This window comes from Mirounga angustirostris, unplaced genomic scaffold (assembly GCF_029215605.1).
Source record: "Mirounga angustirostris isolate CCGP_5_RB_7025 unplaced genomic scaffold, mMirAng1.0.hap1 SCAF_11, whole genome shotgun sequence".
Lineage (NCBI taxonomy): Eukaryota > Metazoa > Chordata > Mammalia > Carnivora > Phocidae > Mirounga > Mirounga angustirostris.
Genome location: NW_026991719.1, coordinates 41,975,454 through 41,996,254, shown reverse-complemented (window position 1 = coordinate 41,996,254; position 20,801 = coordinate 41,975,454). Strand labels below are relative to the sequence as shown.

Genomic DNA, 20,801 nt, shown 5'->3' with positions numbered 1-20,801 from the left:
AAGAAGTTATTTATTCAACAAACTCCCTTTTGAGTGCCTACTGTGTGCAGGACACTTTTAGGCGCTTGTGGAGACACGGGGGAGTAGAAATCCACATACACTCTAGTGGTACTAGTGGGGAGGGAGGGATATCCATTTTTATTTTGATCGATGCTGCCACACAAGTTCACACCTCCATCAGTGGCATCAGGAGATCGAATGCCTTTTCACGGGCCAGGGGGCTCTGCAGCAACGGGTTGGGACACCTTGGCGTCGCCTTCAGCTAAATCATCGGGGTATGGGGCTGGGACGGTCCACTGGGGGATGTGTGAGGGGGAGCCTGGAATGGAACGGGTGCAGGGGGAGGAAGACATGAGGGTCTCTATCGTTGTGTTGGCGTGAGCTGAAGATGGAATGATTCCTGGGCACTGGCATGAAACAGCCCTTCCTAGGCCGCACACCTAAGGAGAGCGGGAAGAGTGGGAATGAAGAGTTAATGATGAGACAGTGCCGCTCTGGGACATACCATTGTGCGACATGGAGATGGAACAGTCCGCTCCGGGAGGTACCACGGCGGGGGGGGGGGGGTCCGTGTATTTTGGAAGAAACCACTGTATGTGTATGGTTTCCTCATTTTGCAGGTGCATCGACCGCACTCCAGATGGAGAAGAGAATGGCGCCGCCCTGACCAAACGGAGCCCCCGGGAGGGGGATGGTGGACCCCACCCTCGGCCTAAAGCCTCCACCCATCCGGAAGCCGCCACCACCATGATCTTACGTCTGGTTGGCTCTGAAGAGTCGAATCAGCAGCAGGGGTGGTGTGGGGTAGAAGGCTGCGGAGCAGTGATTGGCTCCGCGGCGAGCAGGGCGGGACCAAGCCCGGCCCTGGGCGTTGATTGGTCACCGCAAGACGGCCCACCCAAGCTCTTCCAGGGTACCAAGGTTTTCGGGAATCACTCATAGGCTACGAGCGCGTCGGCTGGCTCCGTGCTGCTATTGGCTGCTGACTTGGCGCAGGCGCTGTGGCCCCTGCGTTGGCGTTCGCGGTTGCGGAGGCAGGGCTTTGGCCACTGGAGACCATAGGTTCGAATCCCGTCTGGGAACTTCAATTTGCGCCACCTGTAAAGAAGCTGGCATTATTGGCTAGCACAGAATGTGTCGGGTAACCTTTTCTATTCTCTACTACCTGTTCTTACTCTTTTTAGAACAATGCTTATTGTGTCCCGTTATATTGATTTCAGGACCCACTCACTGTTCACAGCAGCACGAGAAAAATTCTTCACTGGGGTTCCTGACATCTGTATTTCAGGCTACCTGTAGGTGTGAGTTCTGCAGAGAAGGTTCAAGGTGATCTTATGATCCTCCTCTAAGACATCCCCTCCTCTCCCCCCCCCCCCCCCCAGGATGACTTGGAGGCTTCCTGCCCCCTCTGGACCAGGCCTGATTAAGGGTGTGTGGAGGTGTATGTGTATGTTTATTGAGGAGTAAGGAGAGGGGTTGGGCCATAAATGCATCATAAATGCATGATTTCATGCTGTGGGATGGAGGGGTGTGTGGCATTTAAAAGAGGAATTTTGAAGGGGGCAAGATGTAACTGCAAGGATAAACTTAATGATATGGGATTTTAGGCATCGGGCAGGGGAGGTGTTTGGCTGAGTGTAGGTAAGTAGGAGGAAAGTGGTTCTGAAGTCAGTCAGCTCACATGCCAGTGTGGAGGTCTGTGTCACAGAGATTTAGGTCTTCCAGGTATTTGTGGGTTTCTGTCTCAGGGTGAGAAGTCTCTAAGCTGCTTGGGGGTCTTTGTCTTGGGATGTGCAGGGTTGTTTGTTTTTTTTCCCTTAAAATTGAATTTCCTTTTGTTTTATTGGCGCTTCTCTGACCACTGGAGGGGCTTCATACTGTTTTCTGAGCTTGTTGGCAAAATGTGTTTTTTAAGTTTATAAAACTTAAATTCCCTTTTACATCTTTTAATCTTTTTTCCTTTTAAAAAAATACTTTAAAATCATTTTAGACTTAGAGAGAATTGCAAAAAGAGTGCAGAGAGTTCTGCATACCCTTAGCCCCGCTTCCCCTGATGTAAAGAACTTACATAACCATAGGACGACTTTAAAACCAGGAAATGGATACTGTTGTTCATGAGCGGTTGTTCACCTGTTTCGTGTCTGTGACCAAGGTGTGAAATATCTGAGCTTCTTGGACCCAGGGCTCTCTTGGGTTCTGTGTCCCATGCTGTGATGTCTCTGAGCATTTGGTGTATGTTTCTGGATGCTAGGTCTCTTATTTCCTTGGTGGTTTCTGTCCCAGGGAATGATATCTTTGATCTATTAGGGTCTCTTCAGGGCATATCTTCTCTGAGCTGTTTGGGCTTCTGTGTTCAGGGTGGGAGGTCTCTGAGCACTTTGCAGGTCTAAATTCAAAGCTATGTGTACTCCCAGCCAGTTATTATTGGTCTCTGTCAGAGATAATGAGGTCACTCAGTACTTTTGGATTCTGTGTCTAGGGCAGGATTTCTCAACCTCAGCACTATGGACATTTAGGACCAGAAAATTCTTTGTTATGGAGGGCGTTGTAGGATGTTGTACTAGTTTGCTAGGCCTGCTGTAAAAAAAAAAAAAAAAAAAAGTACCACAAACTGGAGGGGGGGTGTTGCTTGAGCAACCGAAATTTATTGTCTCACAGTTCTGGAGGCTGGAAGTCTGAGATCCAGGTGTTGGCAGGTTTCTTTCCTTCTGAAGGCTGAGAAGGAGAATCTGTCCATGCCTCTCCCCTAGCTTCTGGTAGTTTCCTGGCAGGCTTTGACGTTCCTTGGCTTCTGCTGCATCACCCCGATTTCTTCCTTCATCTTCACACGGTGTTCGGTGCATGTGGGTCTGTGTCCAAATGTCCCTTTTTTATAAACACGCCAGTCCTAGTGGATTAGGGGTCCACTGTACTCCAGGAGTATGACCTCGTTTTTATATCTGCAATGGCCCTGTTTCCAAATAAGGTCACATTCTGGGGGTCCTAAGGGTTAGGACTTCAACATATGAATTTGAGTTGGGGGGGATATAAATCAACCCATAAAAGATGTTTAGCATGGGCAAAAAAGGAAAGAGGGAGGAAAGTAAGGAGCAGCCCCCAACACCCAGAGTTGTCCAGGTATTTACAGCTGAGCCATGTCATTCTCCTGTGAGACAGAAATGGCTTTACAGAATACTAACCTCAGACAAAGTTACTCTGAGACCATGATAAAATGAGACAAAGCAAAGCTACTTTATAATGTTGTCTAAGCACCGACAAAAACCGGTCATTGGGCCACCTGCGAGGTACCAAACGTCTGCCTCTCTTGGTTAAAATGAGTGACTGCTGCTTCTTTTTTTTTTTTTTAACACCAAATTCAGCTTTGGGTTTATTGTAGTCGGCCCTCACTAGAGAGAAGATTTATGGAGATGCCCAGTCTTAAAACTGCCCTCCCTTTCTGACCGTATCCAATCTAGAGGGAGCCCCCCTTCTTTGTAGCCTCCCCGAAACCACTTAACTGAAGCCCAGATCCTATCATTGGTTCTTACTTTTTTTTTTAATTAAAAAAATATTTTTTTTTAGTGATCTCTGCACCCAACGTGGGGCCCGAACTCACAACCCCGAGATCAAGAGTCGCGTGCCCTTCTGACTGAGCCTGTCGGGCACCCCTAACTGGTTCTTCCTGATACCCTCTTACTGAGACATCCCTTGGCTCCCATGGTGTGTATTCTCCCTCACCGAAATGAATAATGAACCCTACTTGTTCAACTACAGGTATGTTCCTGGGGGGTCTTTGGCTAAAGGGCACTGACTAGTGGCATCCCTGATCTCTACCCACTTGTTGCCAATAGCACCTCTCCCCTTCCAGCTGTGACAACCAAAATGTCCCTTAGGCACTGCCAGATGTTCCCGAGGCGGGGGAGGCAGATTGCCTCTGGTTGAGAACTACTGGTCCAGGGTATGAAGCCTTTGGACAGGTTGGGGGTCTTTGTCTGAAGTTCGTGGTGTTCTCTGAAAAGTGTTCGGGTTTGTTTCTCAGGATGTGAAGTCACTCATCTGTCTCAAGGTCTCTGCCCCAGTGTTTGAAAGCCCCAAGCTCTTTGGGGTGCTCTTATAGAGTGATGTCATCACCTGCCAAAATTCGGACGTGAGGTGTCCATGGCGCGCACACGCCGCCCTGGCTACAGACCAGCTCAGAAAGGCAGAGAGAACTGGGAGTCATGTGATTGGTAGTGAACGCCTCCAAATGGACTCGCAGCCACCTCTAGCTTCCTTGTCCAGACCCGGAAATACAGGTGGCCACTTCATTCAGAACCTCTGTCTTGCCCTCTGTTCTAGGGGTCACAGAGTCTCCCTTGATACCGTTTGTGGCCAATTGGGTTGTGGAGAGGCAGTGGCTGTGGTCCAGAGTGGAGAGCCCTATCTTGGGATGGACGTTGCTCAGATGGATGTTGGAGTCTGTCTCCCCTCAGGCCTCGTCCACACCCAGTACGCATGGGTATTTGGGGCCTGGTAGAACCTGTTTCAGAGCCTGGAAACCCCAAGTCCTGGTTGGGTGGTAGGAGAGTCCAGCTTTTTGGAGCATCTTTCTAAACCTTAATTTGACCTTCTTGAGGTTTTGCAGGACTACTCTGAGTCAGAAGGACAGTGTAACAGTCCACACACCTGCCCTCTCCTGATTTCAGCCCCCCCCCCCTCTAATCACACATCCCTTCTGAAAGCAAAGTTCAGGGCTGGGGAAAGGGATGAGATGCAGGTAAATGCCATCTCTGGCCAGGGTCCAGTGTGGGTCTGAGACTGTCTCAGTTGGAACATGGGAGTCATGTGCATGTATCGCTTAATATAAATGTCTGTTGGGCTCAATAAAGAGTAAATATCCTCCAGAATTGTGTTTCCATCTCTAGTAAACCCACAGTTTTACTTCCTGTGTTCCTTTGAGAACATACATAATAGGCTGTGCATCATGAGGCAAGGGTGCACAGTGAGAAAAAACATTGTTCTTGTGAAAACTGTAAATTGGGCTATAAGAGAGACAGGTTTTCTTTTTTTTTTTTTTTTAGAGAGGGGTTGGGGGAGGGGCAGAGGGAGAGAGAATCTCAAGCAGGCTCCATGCCCAGCACGGAGCCCAGTGCAGGACTCGATCTCACGACCCTGAGATCATGACCTGAGCCAAAATCAGGAGTTGGACGCCTAACTGACTGAGCCACCCAGGCACCCCCAGGTTTGTACTTTTATGCAGGAAGCAGGGTCTGAGCTCTGGAGAAAGGCTTTGGGGGAGGATGCAGGGCCTCGGTGAGTCAAAGAAGAAGTCATAAGAGAAGTCAAAAAATAGCTTGTATCTTTTTCTTTTTTTTTAAGTAGGCTCCACGCCCAGCACGGAGCCCAATGGCAGGGCTTGAACTCACCACCCTGAGATCAAGACTCAGACGTTTAACCAACTGAGCCACCCAGGCACCCCAAAAATAGTTTGAACTAAATGAAAATGAAAATAAAACTTACCAAATTTGTGGGATGCAGCAAAGCAGTACTTAATATAGAGGACAGTTTTAAAGGCATTTTGGCTTCTGTCTTGCTCTTTCTTGGATCACTTGCTCTAGGGGAAGCCAGCCACCATGTTGTGAGGACACTCAAGCAGCCGCATGGAGAGATCTATGTACCAAAGAACTGAGGCACCCCAGCCAAAAGCCATCGCTAAATTGCCAGCAATGTGAGTGATCCAGCTTGGAAGCCGAGCTTCCGGCCCCACTTGAGCCTTCTGATGACTGCAGCCTGAGGGACTCAAAGCCAGAGCCATGCATCTAAGCTGCTCTTGAATTCCCGACTCCCCAGATCTGTGTGAGATGATTGGTGTTTGCTGTTGTTTTAAGTTGCTAAGTTTTGGTTAATTTGTTGCATTTCTGAGCTCTTTGAGGGTCTCTGTCTAGGGTTTGAGATTTCTGAGCTTTTGTGACCTGTATCCATATCTGGGTGTTTGGGGCATTCCCTCTTTCACATTTTTAGGTCTCTGATCTCTTTGGGGGGGTCTCTCTCTCTCTCTGTGTTTTTAGGTCTCTGAACTATTTGGTGTTCTATGCCTCAAAGTGTGGGGATTCTGGGCTGTTTTGGGTTCATGTCCAGAATGTGATCATAACTGTTTGGGATCCTTAATCCCCGGGTATGATGTCTCTGAGATACTTTGTACTTGGGTCCAGAATTTGAAGTCTCTGAGCTCCCTTGCAGTGTGTGTTGTAGGTGTGAGGTGTTCTGGGTGTCTCAGTGTTCACAGCCATGAACTCTTTGGAGGATTGTGTTTGGAGAAACCCATTTGTTCTTTGAGGTGTATGGAGTTTTAAGTCCCAGGAAAAGGTATCATGAAGGTGACTGGACTCTGCATCTGGGCTGATCGGTGCTGGAGCAGTTTGGGCCAGTGAGTCCCCACATATAAAGTCTCTGCTGTGTTCGAGAGTCTATGTCCAGATACTGATATTTCTGGTATTGAGGGCAGGGCGAATCTGTGTTCCAGGGTGTCAGCTCTCTGAACTGTTTATGGGTATATGTCCCAAGGTGTGAAGTTCCTGAGTTGTTTGTGAGTGTGTGTGTCCCAAATGTGTGGGGTCTCTGACATGCTCACAGCTGTAGGTTGCAGTTTATGAGGTCTCTGCTCACAGGTGTATTGTACCAGGGTATCCAAACTCTTTGAGTGTGTGTGCATGAGATTATGAGGTCTCTGATCTGTTTGGGTGTGTGGTTCCCAGGATGAGACATGTTTTATTTGTTTGTGGGTGTATATTCCAGGATGTTAGTTCTCTAGTCTTTCTGGATGTGTACGTCCTGGGTGTGAGGTTTCTGCTCCATCAGTATATGGTCTAATGGTATAAAGGTTTCTTTCTTTTTTATTTTTTATTTTTTATTTTTTTAAAAGATTTTATTTATTTATTTGAGACAGAGAGAATGAGAGACAGAGAGCATGAGAGGGAGGAGGGTCAGAGGGAGAAGCAGACTCCCTGCTGAGCAGGGAGCCCGATGCGGGACTCGATCCCGGGACTCCAGGATCATGACCTGAGCCGAAGGCAGTCGCTTAACCAACTGAGCCACCCAGGCCCCCGGTATAAAGGTTTCTGATCCACTTGTGGGTATATGTCCCAGGCTATGAGGTCTCTGATCTGTTTGTCATTGTATTTCTCAGGATGTGAGGTCTCTCTTCTGGATGCAGGTCAAGGATATGGGGTCTCTAATCGGTTTTTGGTTTTATGTCCCTGGATATTAGATCTCTGGTCTCTGGGGGTATATGTGCCAATGTGTGAGCTCTCTGACATGTTTGTGGGTATATTTCCCAATATATGAGGTCTTTGTGGATATATTTTCCTGGTTGGTATGTTTCTGAGCCTTTTCGGTTATGTTTTCTGCGGGTGTGAGCACTCTGGTCCATTTGTGGAGTGTGTGTTGCAGGATATAAGGACTGTTCTGTCTGAGGGTGTATGTCCCAGAGTGTGAGGTCTCTGCTGTGTCTGTGGGTATATGTCTCTGACTGTGAGGTCTCTAAAATGTGTGTGGGTGTGGTTCTGAAGATGTAAGTTCCCTGAACTCTCTGTGGGTGTATGTCTCAGAAAATGAAAATCTATGGTCTATTTGTGAGAGTGTGCGTTCCAGAACATGAGGTCTCAGAGCTGTCTATCCCTGTGTATGTCCCAGTATGTGAGGTCTCTCTGCATGAGTATAGATCAAGGGTACCAGTTCTTTGATACTGTTGTGTTGGTGCTTCCTAGGGAATGAGGTCTCTGAGCTGTTTGGGGTGGGGGGACTTCACATAATGTGAGTTCTCAAGTATGTTTGAGGCTGTATGACCCAGCATATAGGTCTCTGATCTCTTTGGGTGTGTATGTTCCATGATTTGAAGTCTCTGAGCTCTTTGTTGATGTATATCCTAAGGTATGAGGTCTCTGATCTATTTGTTGTTATATGTTACTATATGTGAGTCTGTCTTCACTGGTGTATGTCAAGGTCTGTTTGTGGGTGTATTTCTCAGTGTATGATGTCCCTGATCTGTTTCTACGTATATGTTCCAAAGTAAGAAGCCCCTGATATGTCTCTGTATGTAAGGTCTCTGATCTTCTCATAACTGTATCAGGAGCTGGAGGTCTTTCATCCCTATGGTTGTAATTCCCAGGTGTCTTGTCTGGTTATGTTTGTGGCTGTATGTCCTAGAATATCATGTGTCTGCGTTGTTTCTGCAAGGATGTCCCCGTTGTGAGGTTTCTGATCTCTTTGTGGGTATCTTCACCAGAATGGGAGATCTGATGATGTTTGTGGGTGTATGTCCCAGAGCATGAGGTCACCGATGTTTGTGCATGTAAGCCCCAGGATCTGAGGTCTGTGATGTGCTTGTTCCTACAAGTATCAACATGTGAGGTGTCTTCCATGGGTGTATGCCAGGGGTATAAGTTCTCCAATATGTTTGTGATTCTGTGAACGTGGGTGCGAGGTCTCTTATTTGTCTGTGGGTGTATGTCTCAGTTTGTGAGGTCTGTGAGGTCTTTTTGGGTTTGCATCCCATGGTGTGAGGTCTCTGATTTGGTTCGGGGGTTATTTACTGAGATATGAGGCATATGTTTTTTTATCGTTGGATGTTCCGGGATGCGAGGCCTGTGGCTATTTATCATTGTATATCCCAGGATGTGAGGTCTCTTACGTGGGTGTATATAGAAAGTGTAAGGTCTTTGATCTATTTGTGGTTATATGGCCCTGGGTGTGAGGTCTCTGATCAGTTCATGGAGTTAATTCTTGCAAACAGAGCAGCAATGTCAAATTGTTAGGTGTTAAATCCTATGATGCATGATGTGATGTCTTTGATCTTTTCGAGGGTGCATGACCCACAGTGTGAAGTATCTGATCTATTCCTTGTGTGTTTCCAAACGTGTGAGGTCTCTCACCTGGGTGACGGTATATGTCCCATGGTGTGAGGCCTCTTATTTATTTGCAGGTATAATCCCAAGAGAGGAGCTCTCTCCTCTCTTTTGAGCGGTGGGGCCCAATTTGAGAGTAAGGTCTGATCTGGTTGTGTGTATATGCCTCAGGGTGTAAGGTTTGTGGGCATATGCCCCAGACGTGAGGTCTCTGATCTGTTTGGGTGTGTCTGTCCAGGAGGTGAGATTTCTGATCAGATTTTTGGGTGCATATCCCAGGATGTAAGGTCTCTGATCTTATTGTGGGTCTAGCTCCCAGGATTTAAGGTCTCTGATCATCTGTGGATGTACATCCCAGGATACATTTTTTCTTTTTTAAAAAAAGAAAAGATTTTATTTATTTGAGAGAGGGAGAGAGCACGTGAGAGAGAGATAGATCATGAGAAGCAGAGGGAGAGGGAGAAGCAGGCTTCCCGCGGAGCAGGGAGCCCGATGCGGGGCTCGATCCCAGGACCCTGGGATCATGACCTGAGCCAAAGGCAGACGCTTCACCAACTGAGCCACCCACGCGTCCCCAGAATACGTTTCTTTAGTTTTTACAGGTATGTGTCCCAGGTTGTAGGTTCTCTGATCTGCTAGGGGGATTATTTGCCAAGATTTGAGGTTTCTGATTTGTTCTTGGGTGTATGTCATAGAATGTGAAATCCTAGATCTTTTAGGGTATGTATGCCCAGAGTGTAAGGTTTCTGACCTCTCTGTGGTTGTGTTTATGCTGTGAGGTTTCTTCTCTGTTCCTTCCTGTATGTGTCAGTACGTGCTGTCTGGTCACGAATTTTGTCAAGGATGTAAGTTCTCTGATCTGTTTGTTGTATATTCCAGGACATGAGGTCTCTGATCTGCTTGGTGGTGAGTGTCCCTGTGTGCGAGGTGTCTGAGCTCTGTGTGTGTGTGTATGTGTGTGTGTGTCCCAGGGAGTGAGGGTTGTAATGGGCCTGGGGGTGTATCCCAGGTTGTGAGGTTTCTGATCTGTTTCAGAGTGAATGACAGCAGGCGCCATATGTGAACTCTTTATGGGTCTATGTTCTAGGCTTTGGGGCTCCCACGTGGTGGTCAGTATATGTGCTGGGCGCAGGAACCATAGTCCGTTTCTGGATGTACTACCCAGCATATGAAGTCTCTGAACTGTTTATAGGTTTGTGTTGCAGGATTTGAAGTCTGTGATTTCTTTTTTTTTTTTTTTCAAGCCCTAGTGTGGGGCTCACACTCATGACCCCAAGATCGAGAGTCACATGCTCTACTGATTGAGCCAGCCAGGCGCCCCCTAGTCTGATTTCTTTATGGCTAGACTTTCCAGGCCGTTAGGTCCCTGATCCGTTTGTGGGTGTGTATATGAAGTGTGAGTTCCCTCATTGGTCTGTGGGTGTATTTCCCAGAATGTCACGTCTCTCCCAGTAGGTGCCGTGTACGTCACATCCGTGCTCCATTTAGCTGAATACTGGCCCCCAGTAATATCTGTGTCCCAATCCCCGGAACCTGTGACTATGTTAACTTTCTGGGAAAAAGGACCTTGTAGGTGTAATGAAATGAAACACTTTGCGATTGGGGGTTTATCCTGGATTAACCAGGTAGGCCTGACATAATGACTGCTACCCTTCTATGTGGGAGGCAGGATGGTAAGGGTCGGAAGTGGCCGTGGGAGAGTGATACGCACGGAGTCAGAGACGGTGATGTAAAGATGGAAGCCGACCGAGAGAAGGAGGTGTGACAACTGAAACTGAGAGAAGAGGGATCAGAGAGAGATTAGAAGATGAAACACTGCTGGCTTTGACGATGGAGGAAGGGGCCACGAGCCAGGGAGTGCAGGCAGCCCCTAAAACTGGAAGTGCAAGGAAATGGATTCTGTCTTGGAGCCTCCAGGGGGAAGGCAGGTCTGCTGACAACTTGTTTTTCTCTCTCTAAGACTCGTTTCTGGGTTCCTGACCTATAGAAATGTAAGGTAGTAAGTGTGTTTTGTTTTATAGCACCAAGATCACAGTGGCCTGTCGCAGCAGCGATGGGAAAGCAGTACAGTGTCCCAGGTCGCGAGATCTCTAGCTGGTTGTCGGCGCGCATCCCAGGATGTGAACTCCCCCGTCTGTTTGCGAGCGCGGCTGATGGCGGGAGGTCTGTGATCCGTGTGCAGGTGGATGAGCCAGGGTGTGAGGTCTCCGACCCCACTTGAGGGGGTGTGTCCCAACATTTGTGGTCTCTGAGCTGTTTGTGTGTGCGTGTCCTCGGACGTGAGGTCTCTGAGCTGATTTGGGGTGTACGTCCAGTGTGTGAGGTCTTTATGATGTCTGTGGCTTGTATTCGAGATTATTAGGTCTCTGATGTGTTTCAGATACCTTTCTGATGATAATGAACTTGCCACTTGCTTTGGTGGTATATATGCCAGAATATAAGTTCTTCAATCTGTTTAGTTGTGAATGTCTAGGCTGTGAGGTTTGAAAGAGCTTGCTGTGAGGGTATGTCCCTTGGCCCAAATCCTCTGATCTCTTGTGAGTATGTGTCTCGGCATGTGAACTCTCTGATCTCTTCGGGGATATATGGCACAAGATATTAGTTCTGTGGTCGGTTTGTGGCTCTTTTTTCAGAGCATGTCGGGTCTCTGATGCACCTGGAAGCATATGTTGCAGGATTTGAGAGCCCTGATCTATTTGTGGGTATCTCTGGTCGTATACAGTCTCTGATACGTTTTGGAGCCTATCCCATGATGTGAGCCCCCCGATCTGTTTGTTGGCATATCTCTCAGAGCATGAGGTCTCAGATCTGTTTGCGGGTATACATTGCGGGGTTTGAGGTCTGTGGTCTCCGTGGTTATGTGTCCAGGTTGCGAGGTCCCTAATCTGTTCGTTGAAGTGCATCCCAGGATGTGAACTCTGATCATTTGTGCGTGGAGGGGTATATAGTGTGAAGATTCTGATCTCTTTTCTGGTAAGTGAACCAGGCTGAAAGGACTGGTATGTTTCAGGGTGTTTTCCCAAGATGTGAATTCCATGATCTGTTCCAGAATACCTGTCCTAGGATGTGAAGTCTTAGAGCTATTCAGGGATGTACATCCCAGGCACGAGTACCCTGAGCTGTTTGAGGGTGCCCGTCCCAGCTTGTTAGATCTCTGATGCTTTCTGGAGTTGTTTGCAAGTATATGGGATTTCTGATTTGTATCCTTGGACATGTAATGGGATGTGGAGTTTATTATTTGTTCAAGTGTGCATATCCAAGGTCTGAGGTTTCTGAGCTCTTTGTGGGATGTGTTGGGGCTTCTGATCTGTTTGCAGGTATGTGCCCCAGGATTTGAACTCGCTCATTTCCTTGTGGGTGTGGGCCCCAAGCTGCCAAGCATCTTTAATTACTCTGGAGGATGTAGTTCCTAGGATATGAGGTCTCTAATGTGTTGTGGGTTCTTGTTGCAGGGTTTGCTGTCTCCGAGCCATTTCTGGTTGTATTTCTCAGATGAAGTCTGATCCATTTGTGTGTCTATATCACAGTATGCAAGTGGTTTTATTTGGGGGGGAGGGCCTCTTTTGCTTGTTAGTCAATGGTATGAGGTCTGTTCTGTTTGTGGGTATGTGTCCCAATTTTTGAGGTCCCAGACCTGTTTGTGGGTGTATGTCCCAGAATGTGTGTCTCCCTGCTGTCTTTAGATGTATGGCTGAGGGAAGGAGGTCTCTGATCACTTTCTAGATGTATGACTCCAGATGAGGGATGGGAGCTGTTTCTAGTATATGTCCCAGTATTTTAGGTCTCTGAGCTTTTTGGAGGTATGTGTTTTGTGATTCGAGATCTCTTATTTGTTTGTGTGTGTATGTCTCTACTCTGCCGACTTAAGGCCTCCTAGAGATGCCTGTGTTGTAATCCTTGGAAACCGTGCGTGAAGATGTGACCTTACGTGTTAAAAGGTACTTTGAAGGTGTGATTAAATTACACATCTTGAGATGGGAAGATTTTCTCAGATTTTCTAGGTGGGTCCAGTGTAATCACAAGAGTCCTAAAATGAGCAGGACAGGATGCCCATTGTCACTGAACGAAAAGTAACGACACAGACCAAGTCAGATACAGTGCTCCGACGACGGAGGTGTTTGTGGGTGTGTGCCCCAGCTTGGAAAGTCCTTGAGCCGGTCATGACAGCATGTCCTGGGACATGAAATTTCCGTTGTGCATCTGTGTCTGTACTCGGCTAAATAATAGGACTCCGAAGATGTCCAGTGAAGGACATGTGAACAGGGAGCCCTAATCAGGGAGGAGATCGATGATGGAGGCAGAAATCAGAGAGATTTGAAGATGAAGCGCGGAGGGCTTTGCAGGTGGAAGAAGGGGCCAGGGGCCAAGAATACAGGCACTCTGGAAACTGGAAAAGGCCAGGAAATGAATCCCCCCCCTTCCCCGCCCAGAGTCTCCAGAAGGAACACAGCTCTGTTCACACCTGACTTTAATACTCTAAGACCCATTTTCGGATTTCAAACCTACACAATGTAATGTAATAAATTTGTGTTTTTCCGGGTGCCTGGGTGGCTCAGTCATTAAGCGTCTGCCTTCGGCTCAGGTCATGATCCCAGGGTCCTGGGATCAAGTCCCACATCGGGCTCCCTGCTCGGCAGGAAGCCTGCTTCTCCCTCTTCCACTCCCCCTGCTTGTGTTCCTGCTCTCGCTATGTCTCTCTCTGTCAAATAAATAAATAAAATCTTTTAAAAAAAAAAATTGTGTTTTTCCATGATCCTAAAATCGTGGTGATTTGTTACAACAGCGATGAGAAACAAATACAGTGTCCTGAGTTATGTTTCTGTCCGGTTGTCTGTTCACATCCTAGGAATGTGTTTGTGAGTGTGTCTGATGGTGGAGGCCTCTGACCTGTGTGTGGGTGTATGAGCCAGGGCAAGAAGTCTCTGACCTGCTTGAGAGTGTGTGTCCCTAAATTTTGGGGATTTGTGGGGTGTACGTCTCGGGATGGGTGGTCTCTGGTCTGTTTGTGAGTACGTGTCTTTGGATGTGAGGTCCCTCTGCTGATTTTGTGTGTCTCTTCGTGTGAGGTCTCTGAGGTGGTTGTGAGTTATGCCTAGGTTGTTGGATCTCTGATATTTCATGGGTATTTCCAAGATTTCTGATTCATTTGATTATATATGTACCAGGATGGGAGGTCTCTGATCTGTTCGGATGTGTATATCCAGCTGTGAGGTGTGCAGCTCATTGGGGGTGTCTTTCTTTTTTTTCTTTTTTTTTTTTTTAAAGATTTTATTTATTTATTTGGGAGAGAGAGAATGAGAGACAGAGAGCATGAGAGGGAGGAGGGTCAGAGGGAGAAGCAGACTCCCTGCTGAGCAGGGAGCCCAATGTGGGACTCGATCCTGGGACTCCAGGATCATGACCTGAGCCGAAGGCAGTCGCTTAACCAACTGAGCCACCCAGGCGCCCCGGGGGTGTCTTTCATTTGGCTCAAGTCTCTGGTCTTTTTGTGAGTCTGTGTCCCAAGATATGAACTTTCTGATCTCCTCATGGGTGTTTTCTGAAGAAGTCAAGTACATAATCAGTCTTGAGGTATTTTTCCTAGACTATGAGGTCTCTTACTTGATTGTAGGTATATGGTGCAAGACTTGAGATCTCCGATCTGTGAGTACGTGTCTCAGGCTGTGAGGTCTCTCATCTGTGTGTGGGTACCTTATTGTTTTTCAGTTTTTGCCTTTCTAATCACAATATTTGAGTTTCTGATCTGTGTGTGTGTGTGTGTGTGTAAGGGCGTGAGGTGTCTTCTGTTTGTGGTTATGTGTCCCAGTTTGAGAGGTCCCTGCCCTGTGTGTGGGTATATGACACAGAATACCTACCTCACTCTTTTTTTTTTTTTTTTTTTTTTGGATGTATGTCCAAGGGTGGGAGGTCTCTCATCTCTTTGGAATCGTATGATATGGGATGTGAGGTCTTTGACCTACTTATGGGTGTATATCTCAGGATGGGATGTTTTTATTTTTTTATTTTTTAAGTAAACTCTACGCCCAGTGTGGGGCTTGAACTCACGATCCTGAGATCAAGAGTCACACGCTCTACTGACTGAGCCAGCCAGGCCCCCCAGGATGGGATGCTTTTAATTCCTCATGTATGTATGTCTAAGGTTGGTAAAGATCGCTGAAAGATGTCCATGTTCTAATCTCTGGAACATGGGACTATGGGACCTTACATGTGAAAAAGTCCTTTGCAAAAAAAAAAAAAAAAAAAAGTCCTTTGCAGATGTGATAAAGTAATTATCTTGAGATGGGGGAGACTGTCCTGGATTATTTTCCAGGTGAGTCCAGTGTAATCACAAGGGTCTTTACAGGAGACAGGCAGGACAGTCCATCAGAGAAGCAGGTGTGATGACAGAAATAGAAATCGGAGAGAGAGATTTGAGGATGAAACACTGCTTTGAAGTTGGGGGAAGGGGCCACGAGCCAAGGAATGCAGGCAGCCCGAGAAACTTCAAAAGGCAAGGAAATGGATCCTCCCCCTGGAGCCTCCAGGAGCAATGCAGTTCTGCCAACAACTTGATTTTAGCCCTTTGAAACCCTTTTTTAGCTTCCGACCTGTGGAAAGGTAAGATAGTAAATGCGTGTTGTTTCATGTAACAATTGTGACTTGTCGCAGCAGCAATAGGAAAGGAGTACAGTGTCCCAGGTCGCGAGGTCTCTAGCTGGTTGTCGGCGCACCTTCCAGGATGTGAACTCCCCCGTCTGTTTGCGAGCGTGTGTCTGATGGCGGGAGGTCTCTGATCCGTGTGCGGGTGTGTGAACCACAATGAGAGGTTTCACAAAGTTTGGGGCGGGGTATGTCTCAGAACTTGCGGTCTCTGAGCTGTTTGTGAGAATATGTCTTAGAATGTGGGGCCTCCAGTTTGTGTGTGCGCGTCCTAAAATGTCAGGTGTCTGAGCTGATTTGGGGAATACATTCTATTCTCTGAGGTCCGCCAGATGTTTGTGGGTTTATGTTCCAGTTGTTAGGTCTCTGATCTGTTTGGGCGGGTATTTCTTTTTTTTTCCTTTTTTAAAAAATTTATTTATTTGACAGACAGAGACACAGCGAGAGCGGGAACACAAGCAGGGGGAGTGGGAGAGGGAGAAGCAGGCTCCCCGCCAAGCAGGGAGCCCAATGTGGGGCTCGATCCCAGGACCCTAGGATTGTGACCTGAGCCGAAGGCAGACGCCCAACCGACTGAGCCACCCAGGCGCCCCAGGGCGGGTATTTCTGGTGATAGGAGGTTTCTGATTTGTTTGATCATGTATATATGCCAGCATGCTAGATCTCTGATTTATTTAGGTTCGTATGTCCAGGACATGTGAGGTTTCTGAGCTTTTTGTGGGTGTGTGTCCCTTGACTTGAGGCCTCTGATTTGTTTGCTGGTAAACGTCCCAACACATGAGCTCTCGGATCTGTTTGTGGATGTTCGTTGTAAGATTTCAGGTCTATAATCTGTTTCTGGTATCTTCTTAGCCCCTGAGGTGTCTGACTTGCTTATGCTTGTGCATTGCAGGATTTGAGGTCTCTGGTCCATGTGTGAGTCTGCGCCTTGGGTACATATGGCCTCTGCGTTGTTTGTGGATTATATCTCAGGATGTGAGCTTTATGATCTCTTTATAATGTATGACTCAGGGCTTGAGGTTTCTGATCTGTTTGTGGGTACGTGTTGCAGAGTTTGAAGCCTGTGGTTTCTTTGCGGTTATATGTCCAGGTTGTGAGGTCTCTAATCTGTTCCTGGGTACATATCCCAGGATTTCATACCCCAGATCTGTCTGATGGTGCACGCCCCATGGTGTGAGCCCTCTGGACTATTTGTGGCATTTGAAGTCCCTGATATGTTTGTGGCTATGTGTCCCAAGTTGTGGGGTCTGGAATCCCTTTGTCTGTGTATGTCCCAACATGTGAATTTCCTGATGTGTTTGTGGGTAGTATCTGGTGGTGTGAAATGTCTGATATATTCACTGCTCAGTGAACAAGAGTGTGAAGCCTCTGACCTGTTCGAGGGTGCTCTCGAAACCTAGATGGCCGGTTCTCTTATGTTTGTGAGTTTAATTCCAAGGACTCTGAGCATTTTTTGGTCTAAGTCCCCAAAAGTGTGTGTGTGTGTTCTTTCTGGATGTATGTTAGAGGGTGGAAGGTGTCTCACTTACGTGGAAGTGTAGGACTCCGAATATGAGGTCTGTGAGCTGTCGGGGCGTACATGTCTCTGGTGACCGGATAGCAACACCCCAAAGATGTCCACTTCCTAATCCCTGGAACCTACAATTACGTTAATTTACATGAAAAGGGGGACTTTGCAGATATGACTAAGTTAAGCATGCCGATGGGAAAATTATCCCAGATTATCGGGGTAGGCCCAACGTAATCATACGTGTCCTTATATGAGGCACACATGAAGGCAAGAGTCCAAGAACACAGTGTGGGAAGAGATGCAGAGTCAAAAAAAAAAGTGACGTCATGACATAAGTAGAAATCAAAGAGAAACAGAGGTGGAGCTCGATGGCGGCAAAGAGAGAGAGATTGGAAGATGAAACACTGCTAACTTCGAAGGTGGAGCAAGGAGCCACGAGCTTAGGAAATGCGGGTGTCCTATAGATTCTCCCCTAGGAACTCCAGAAGGAAGTTAGCTCTGCTGCCATCTTCATTTTTACCCTGTAAGACTCCTTGTCAGTCTTCTGATCTGCAGAAATATAGGATAATATATTTGTGTTGTTTTATGACAATAAGATCGGGGTGATTTGTTATAGAAGCAGGTCCAGAGCCCTGAGGAGATAAAAAGGCCTGCACTTTCAAGAAATTGGATAAACATGACCTTCTTTTCTTTTCTTTCTTTCTTTCCTTTTTTTTTTCAGTAGGCTCCAGCCCAGTCGCATGCTCTACTGACTGAGCCAGCCAGGCATCCTGTAACCTTCTTCTCTTAAAAAAAAAAAATGGTGGGGGGTCAGGAAGAAAGGACTGCAGTGTCCCAGACGGTGAGGTCTCCATCTGGTTGTCGGCACACATCCAAGGATGTGAACACCTCTCTGAGTGTGTGTCTGATGGTGGGAGGTCTCTGCTCCGTGTGCGGGTGCATGGACCAGGGTGTGAGGTCTCTGATCTCTGTAATAGTGTGTGTCCCAGAATTTGTGGGCCCAGCCGTTTTGGGGTATATGGTCGTAGGAGAGGAGAAGCTGGGTTTTGTAGATAGTGCCCAGGATGTGAATTCTCTGAACTGTCATGCGTGTGTTCACGGTGTAAGGATTCTGACCTCTTCGTGTGTGTGCTTTCCTTTTGCTCGATCTGTTTCTGGGATTATGTCCTAGAATGCGAGCCTTCTGGATCTGTTTGTTTGTCTCTGTCTCGTGGTGTGGAAGCCTCTGGTATGCTTGCTGGTGACTGAAGCATGAATGAAGCAGGGCGTCTATCCCATGATGGGAATTCCCTCATCTGTTTGTGGGTACTTGTCTGATAACGTGAAGCGTTTGATCTTTTCACTGGTGAATGAACAGGGGTATGGGGTGTCTGACTTGTTTGATGTTTCTGGTGTTTTTATCCAGGTGAGTTCTTTGATCTCTTTGTCGATGTGTGTGCCAGGATGTGAGATCTGTGATGTTCTGTGAATGCGCATCCCAGCGTGTTAGGTCTCTGAGCTGTTTGCGGGTGTTACGTTCCAGGTCATCAGTTGTCTGATGCCTTATGGGGACATTTGCAAGCGTTTCTGATTTGTTTGTTGGTGTAGAGGCCACGAAGTGCCGTTCTTATCTGTTAAGGTCTATATATCCAGGGTTTGAGATTTCTAAGCTCATTCTGGTTGTGTTTCAGATAGGAGGCCTCTGATCCAGTGGTGCGTACATGGCCCACGTTTTGCCAGCTCTCTGATGTTTCTCAGTGTATTTCTGTCCATGTGCAGACTTTTACCTCTTTATGGGAGGATCTCTGTTTGTGGGCCCGTATCCCAGGATCTGAGCTCTCTGATCTCGAGACTATAAGCCCCAAGATTTCAGGTGTCCAAATTTATCTGGATGCGTTTACCAGCGTGTGGGGTCCATAACCTGTTGGTTGGTTCATGTCGCAGGATGGAAGGTGTCTGGTGTGGTTTGGGTTGTGTTTCTCAGATCAGGTCTTTGATCTGATGGTGCATGTACGTCACATAGGGGAGTGTGTCATCTCCTTGGGTGCGTTGGTAAAGGGCATGAGGTCTGTTCTCTTTGTGTTTCTGTGTCCCAGTGTGTGAGGTCCCTGGTGTGTGTGTGTGTGTGTGTGTGTGTGTGTGTGTGTGTGAGTGTGAGTGTGTGAATGTGGGCTGCTTTTCTGCTCTTTTGGTGTGTGTGTGTCTCAGAGTTAGAGGTCTGGTCTGTTTGGGGGTCCTAGAATGTGGGTCCCTGATCTTTGTGTAGGTGTATATCCCATCGTAATCAGGTTCCTATTCTCTTTGGGTGTGTATGTCCCAGAGAGTGGGTTCTCTTCTATCTTTGTAGGTTTAATTCCCAGAGTGTGAGGACTCTAGGCATCATCTGGTGTATGTCTCAGAATGTAGCTAGCTCTCTCACAGTCTGCAGGTATGTCCCAGGGTGGAAGGTCTCTGATCTCTTTGGAGGTGTGGAACTCCAGATGTGAAGTCTTCAAGCACTTCATGTGCCTGTGTCCCAGGAGGTGAGCTTTCTCTTTGTGCACGTGTGTTCTGTCTTGTCAAATAATGGATCGCCAAATACGTGCTCACCCCATTCCTGGACCTTGTTAATATGTTGTCTTACTGGAGAAAGGGATCTTGCAGATATGTATTAAGGGAGCACCGTGAGATGGAGCGGTTATCCTGGATTCCCCGGGAGGACCCATTCTAATCACAAATGTCTCTATGTGAGGGAGGTAGGACCTTTAGGAATCACAGAAAACTAAGTGGCTATGGACATTGAGACGGGGGCCGTGGGATGATGGAAGTAGTCACAGAAAGCAATGTGATGGCAAAAGCAGAGGTCAGAGAGGGAGAGAAAGAAAGAGATTTGAAGCTGAAACAATGAATCCTCTGGTCTCTTCATGGGTTATGCCGTAAGATGTCATGTCTACCATCTGGTGTATTTTCTGGGTGCATTTTTCAGCTTGTGGTGTGTCTGACTTGATTGTGGATTTGAAGTCTCTGGTCTGTCTTTTTGTTTTCTGTGCTCCAGAATGTGGGCTCCCTGAGCTGTTTGTCCACGTGTGTGTGGCTGTCTTCCAGGATTTAGGGGCACCGATACATTTCTGAGTGTGTGTCTCAGGATCTGTATTCTCTCTGCGGGGAGAGTCCCTGATATGAGGTCTCTGATTTGTTCGTTGTGTGTGTTCCAGGGTGTGAGGTTTGTGAATGGTCTGGGGGTGCGTTTTGCAGGACTTTATGTCTGGGAACTCTTCGAGGGTGTGTGTCCTAGGATGTGAGGTTTCTCATCCGTTTCTGTGCCTGTTTCCCAGCATGTGAGGTCTGTGAGCATTTTGTCACTCTGTGTCCCAGGATGTGATATCTCCGATCTCTTTATGTGTATTGTCAAACATTTAAGGTCTCTAATCTTTTTGTGGATGAATTCGCCAGGATATTTTAGTGTATTTCCTGGAATGTGCCTCTCTCTGCTCTTTTTTTTTTTTTTTTTTCCAGATTTTATTTATTTGACAGAGACAGCGAGAGAGGGAACACAAGCAGAGGGAGCGGGAGAGGGAGAAGCAGGCTTCCCGCCGAGCAGGGAGCCCAATGCGGGGCTCAATCCCAAGACCCTGGGACCCTGACCTGAGCCGAAGGCAGCCACTCAGCGACTGAGCCACCCAGGTGCCCCCCTCTCTGCACTTTTTCTGTGTGTGTCCCAGTGGGCAATATCTGATCTCTCTGTGGGCATACATCCCATGGCCTATGCTCTCTGATGTTTTGTGGATGTGTCTTAGGATATGATGTCTCTGTTAGGACTGTGGGTATATGTC

At 47.4% G+C, this 20,801-nt stretch overlaps 1 long non-coding RNA gene across 5 annotated transcripts in view; it reads left to right on the top strand.

Moving 5' to 3' along the window:
* Nucleotides 1-791: 791 nt before the first annotated feature.
* Nucleotides 792-20,801, top strand: part of LOC123846194 (uncharacterized) — a 36,436-nt gene continuing 16,426 nt past the window's right edge. Inside the window, exons 1-4 of one of the 5 annotated variants that reach the window (XR_010406108.1) lie at nucleotides 792-1,141; nucleotides 3,562-3,753; nucleotides 5,577-5,686; nucleotides 17,735-20,652. This is a non-coding gene — a long non-coding RNA (uncharacterized LOC123846194). Of the gene's footprint in view, nucleotides 1,142-1,220; nucleotides 1,327-3,561; nucleotides 3,754-5,576; nucleotides 5,687-17,734; nucleotides 20,653-20,801 lie in introns of all 5 variants that reach the window. The other 4 variants (XR_006791222.3, XR_010406107.1, XR_010406109.1 and 1 more) reach the window with 4 other exon arrangements.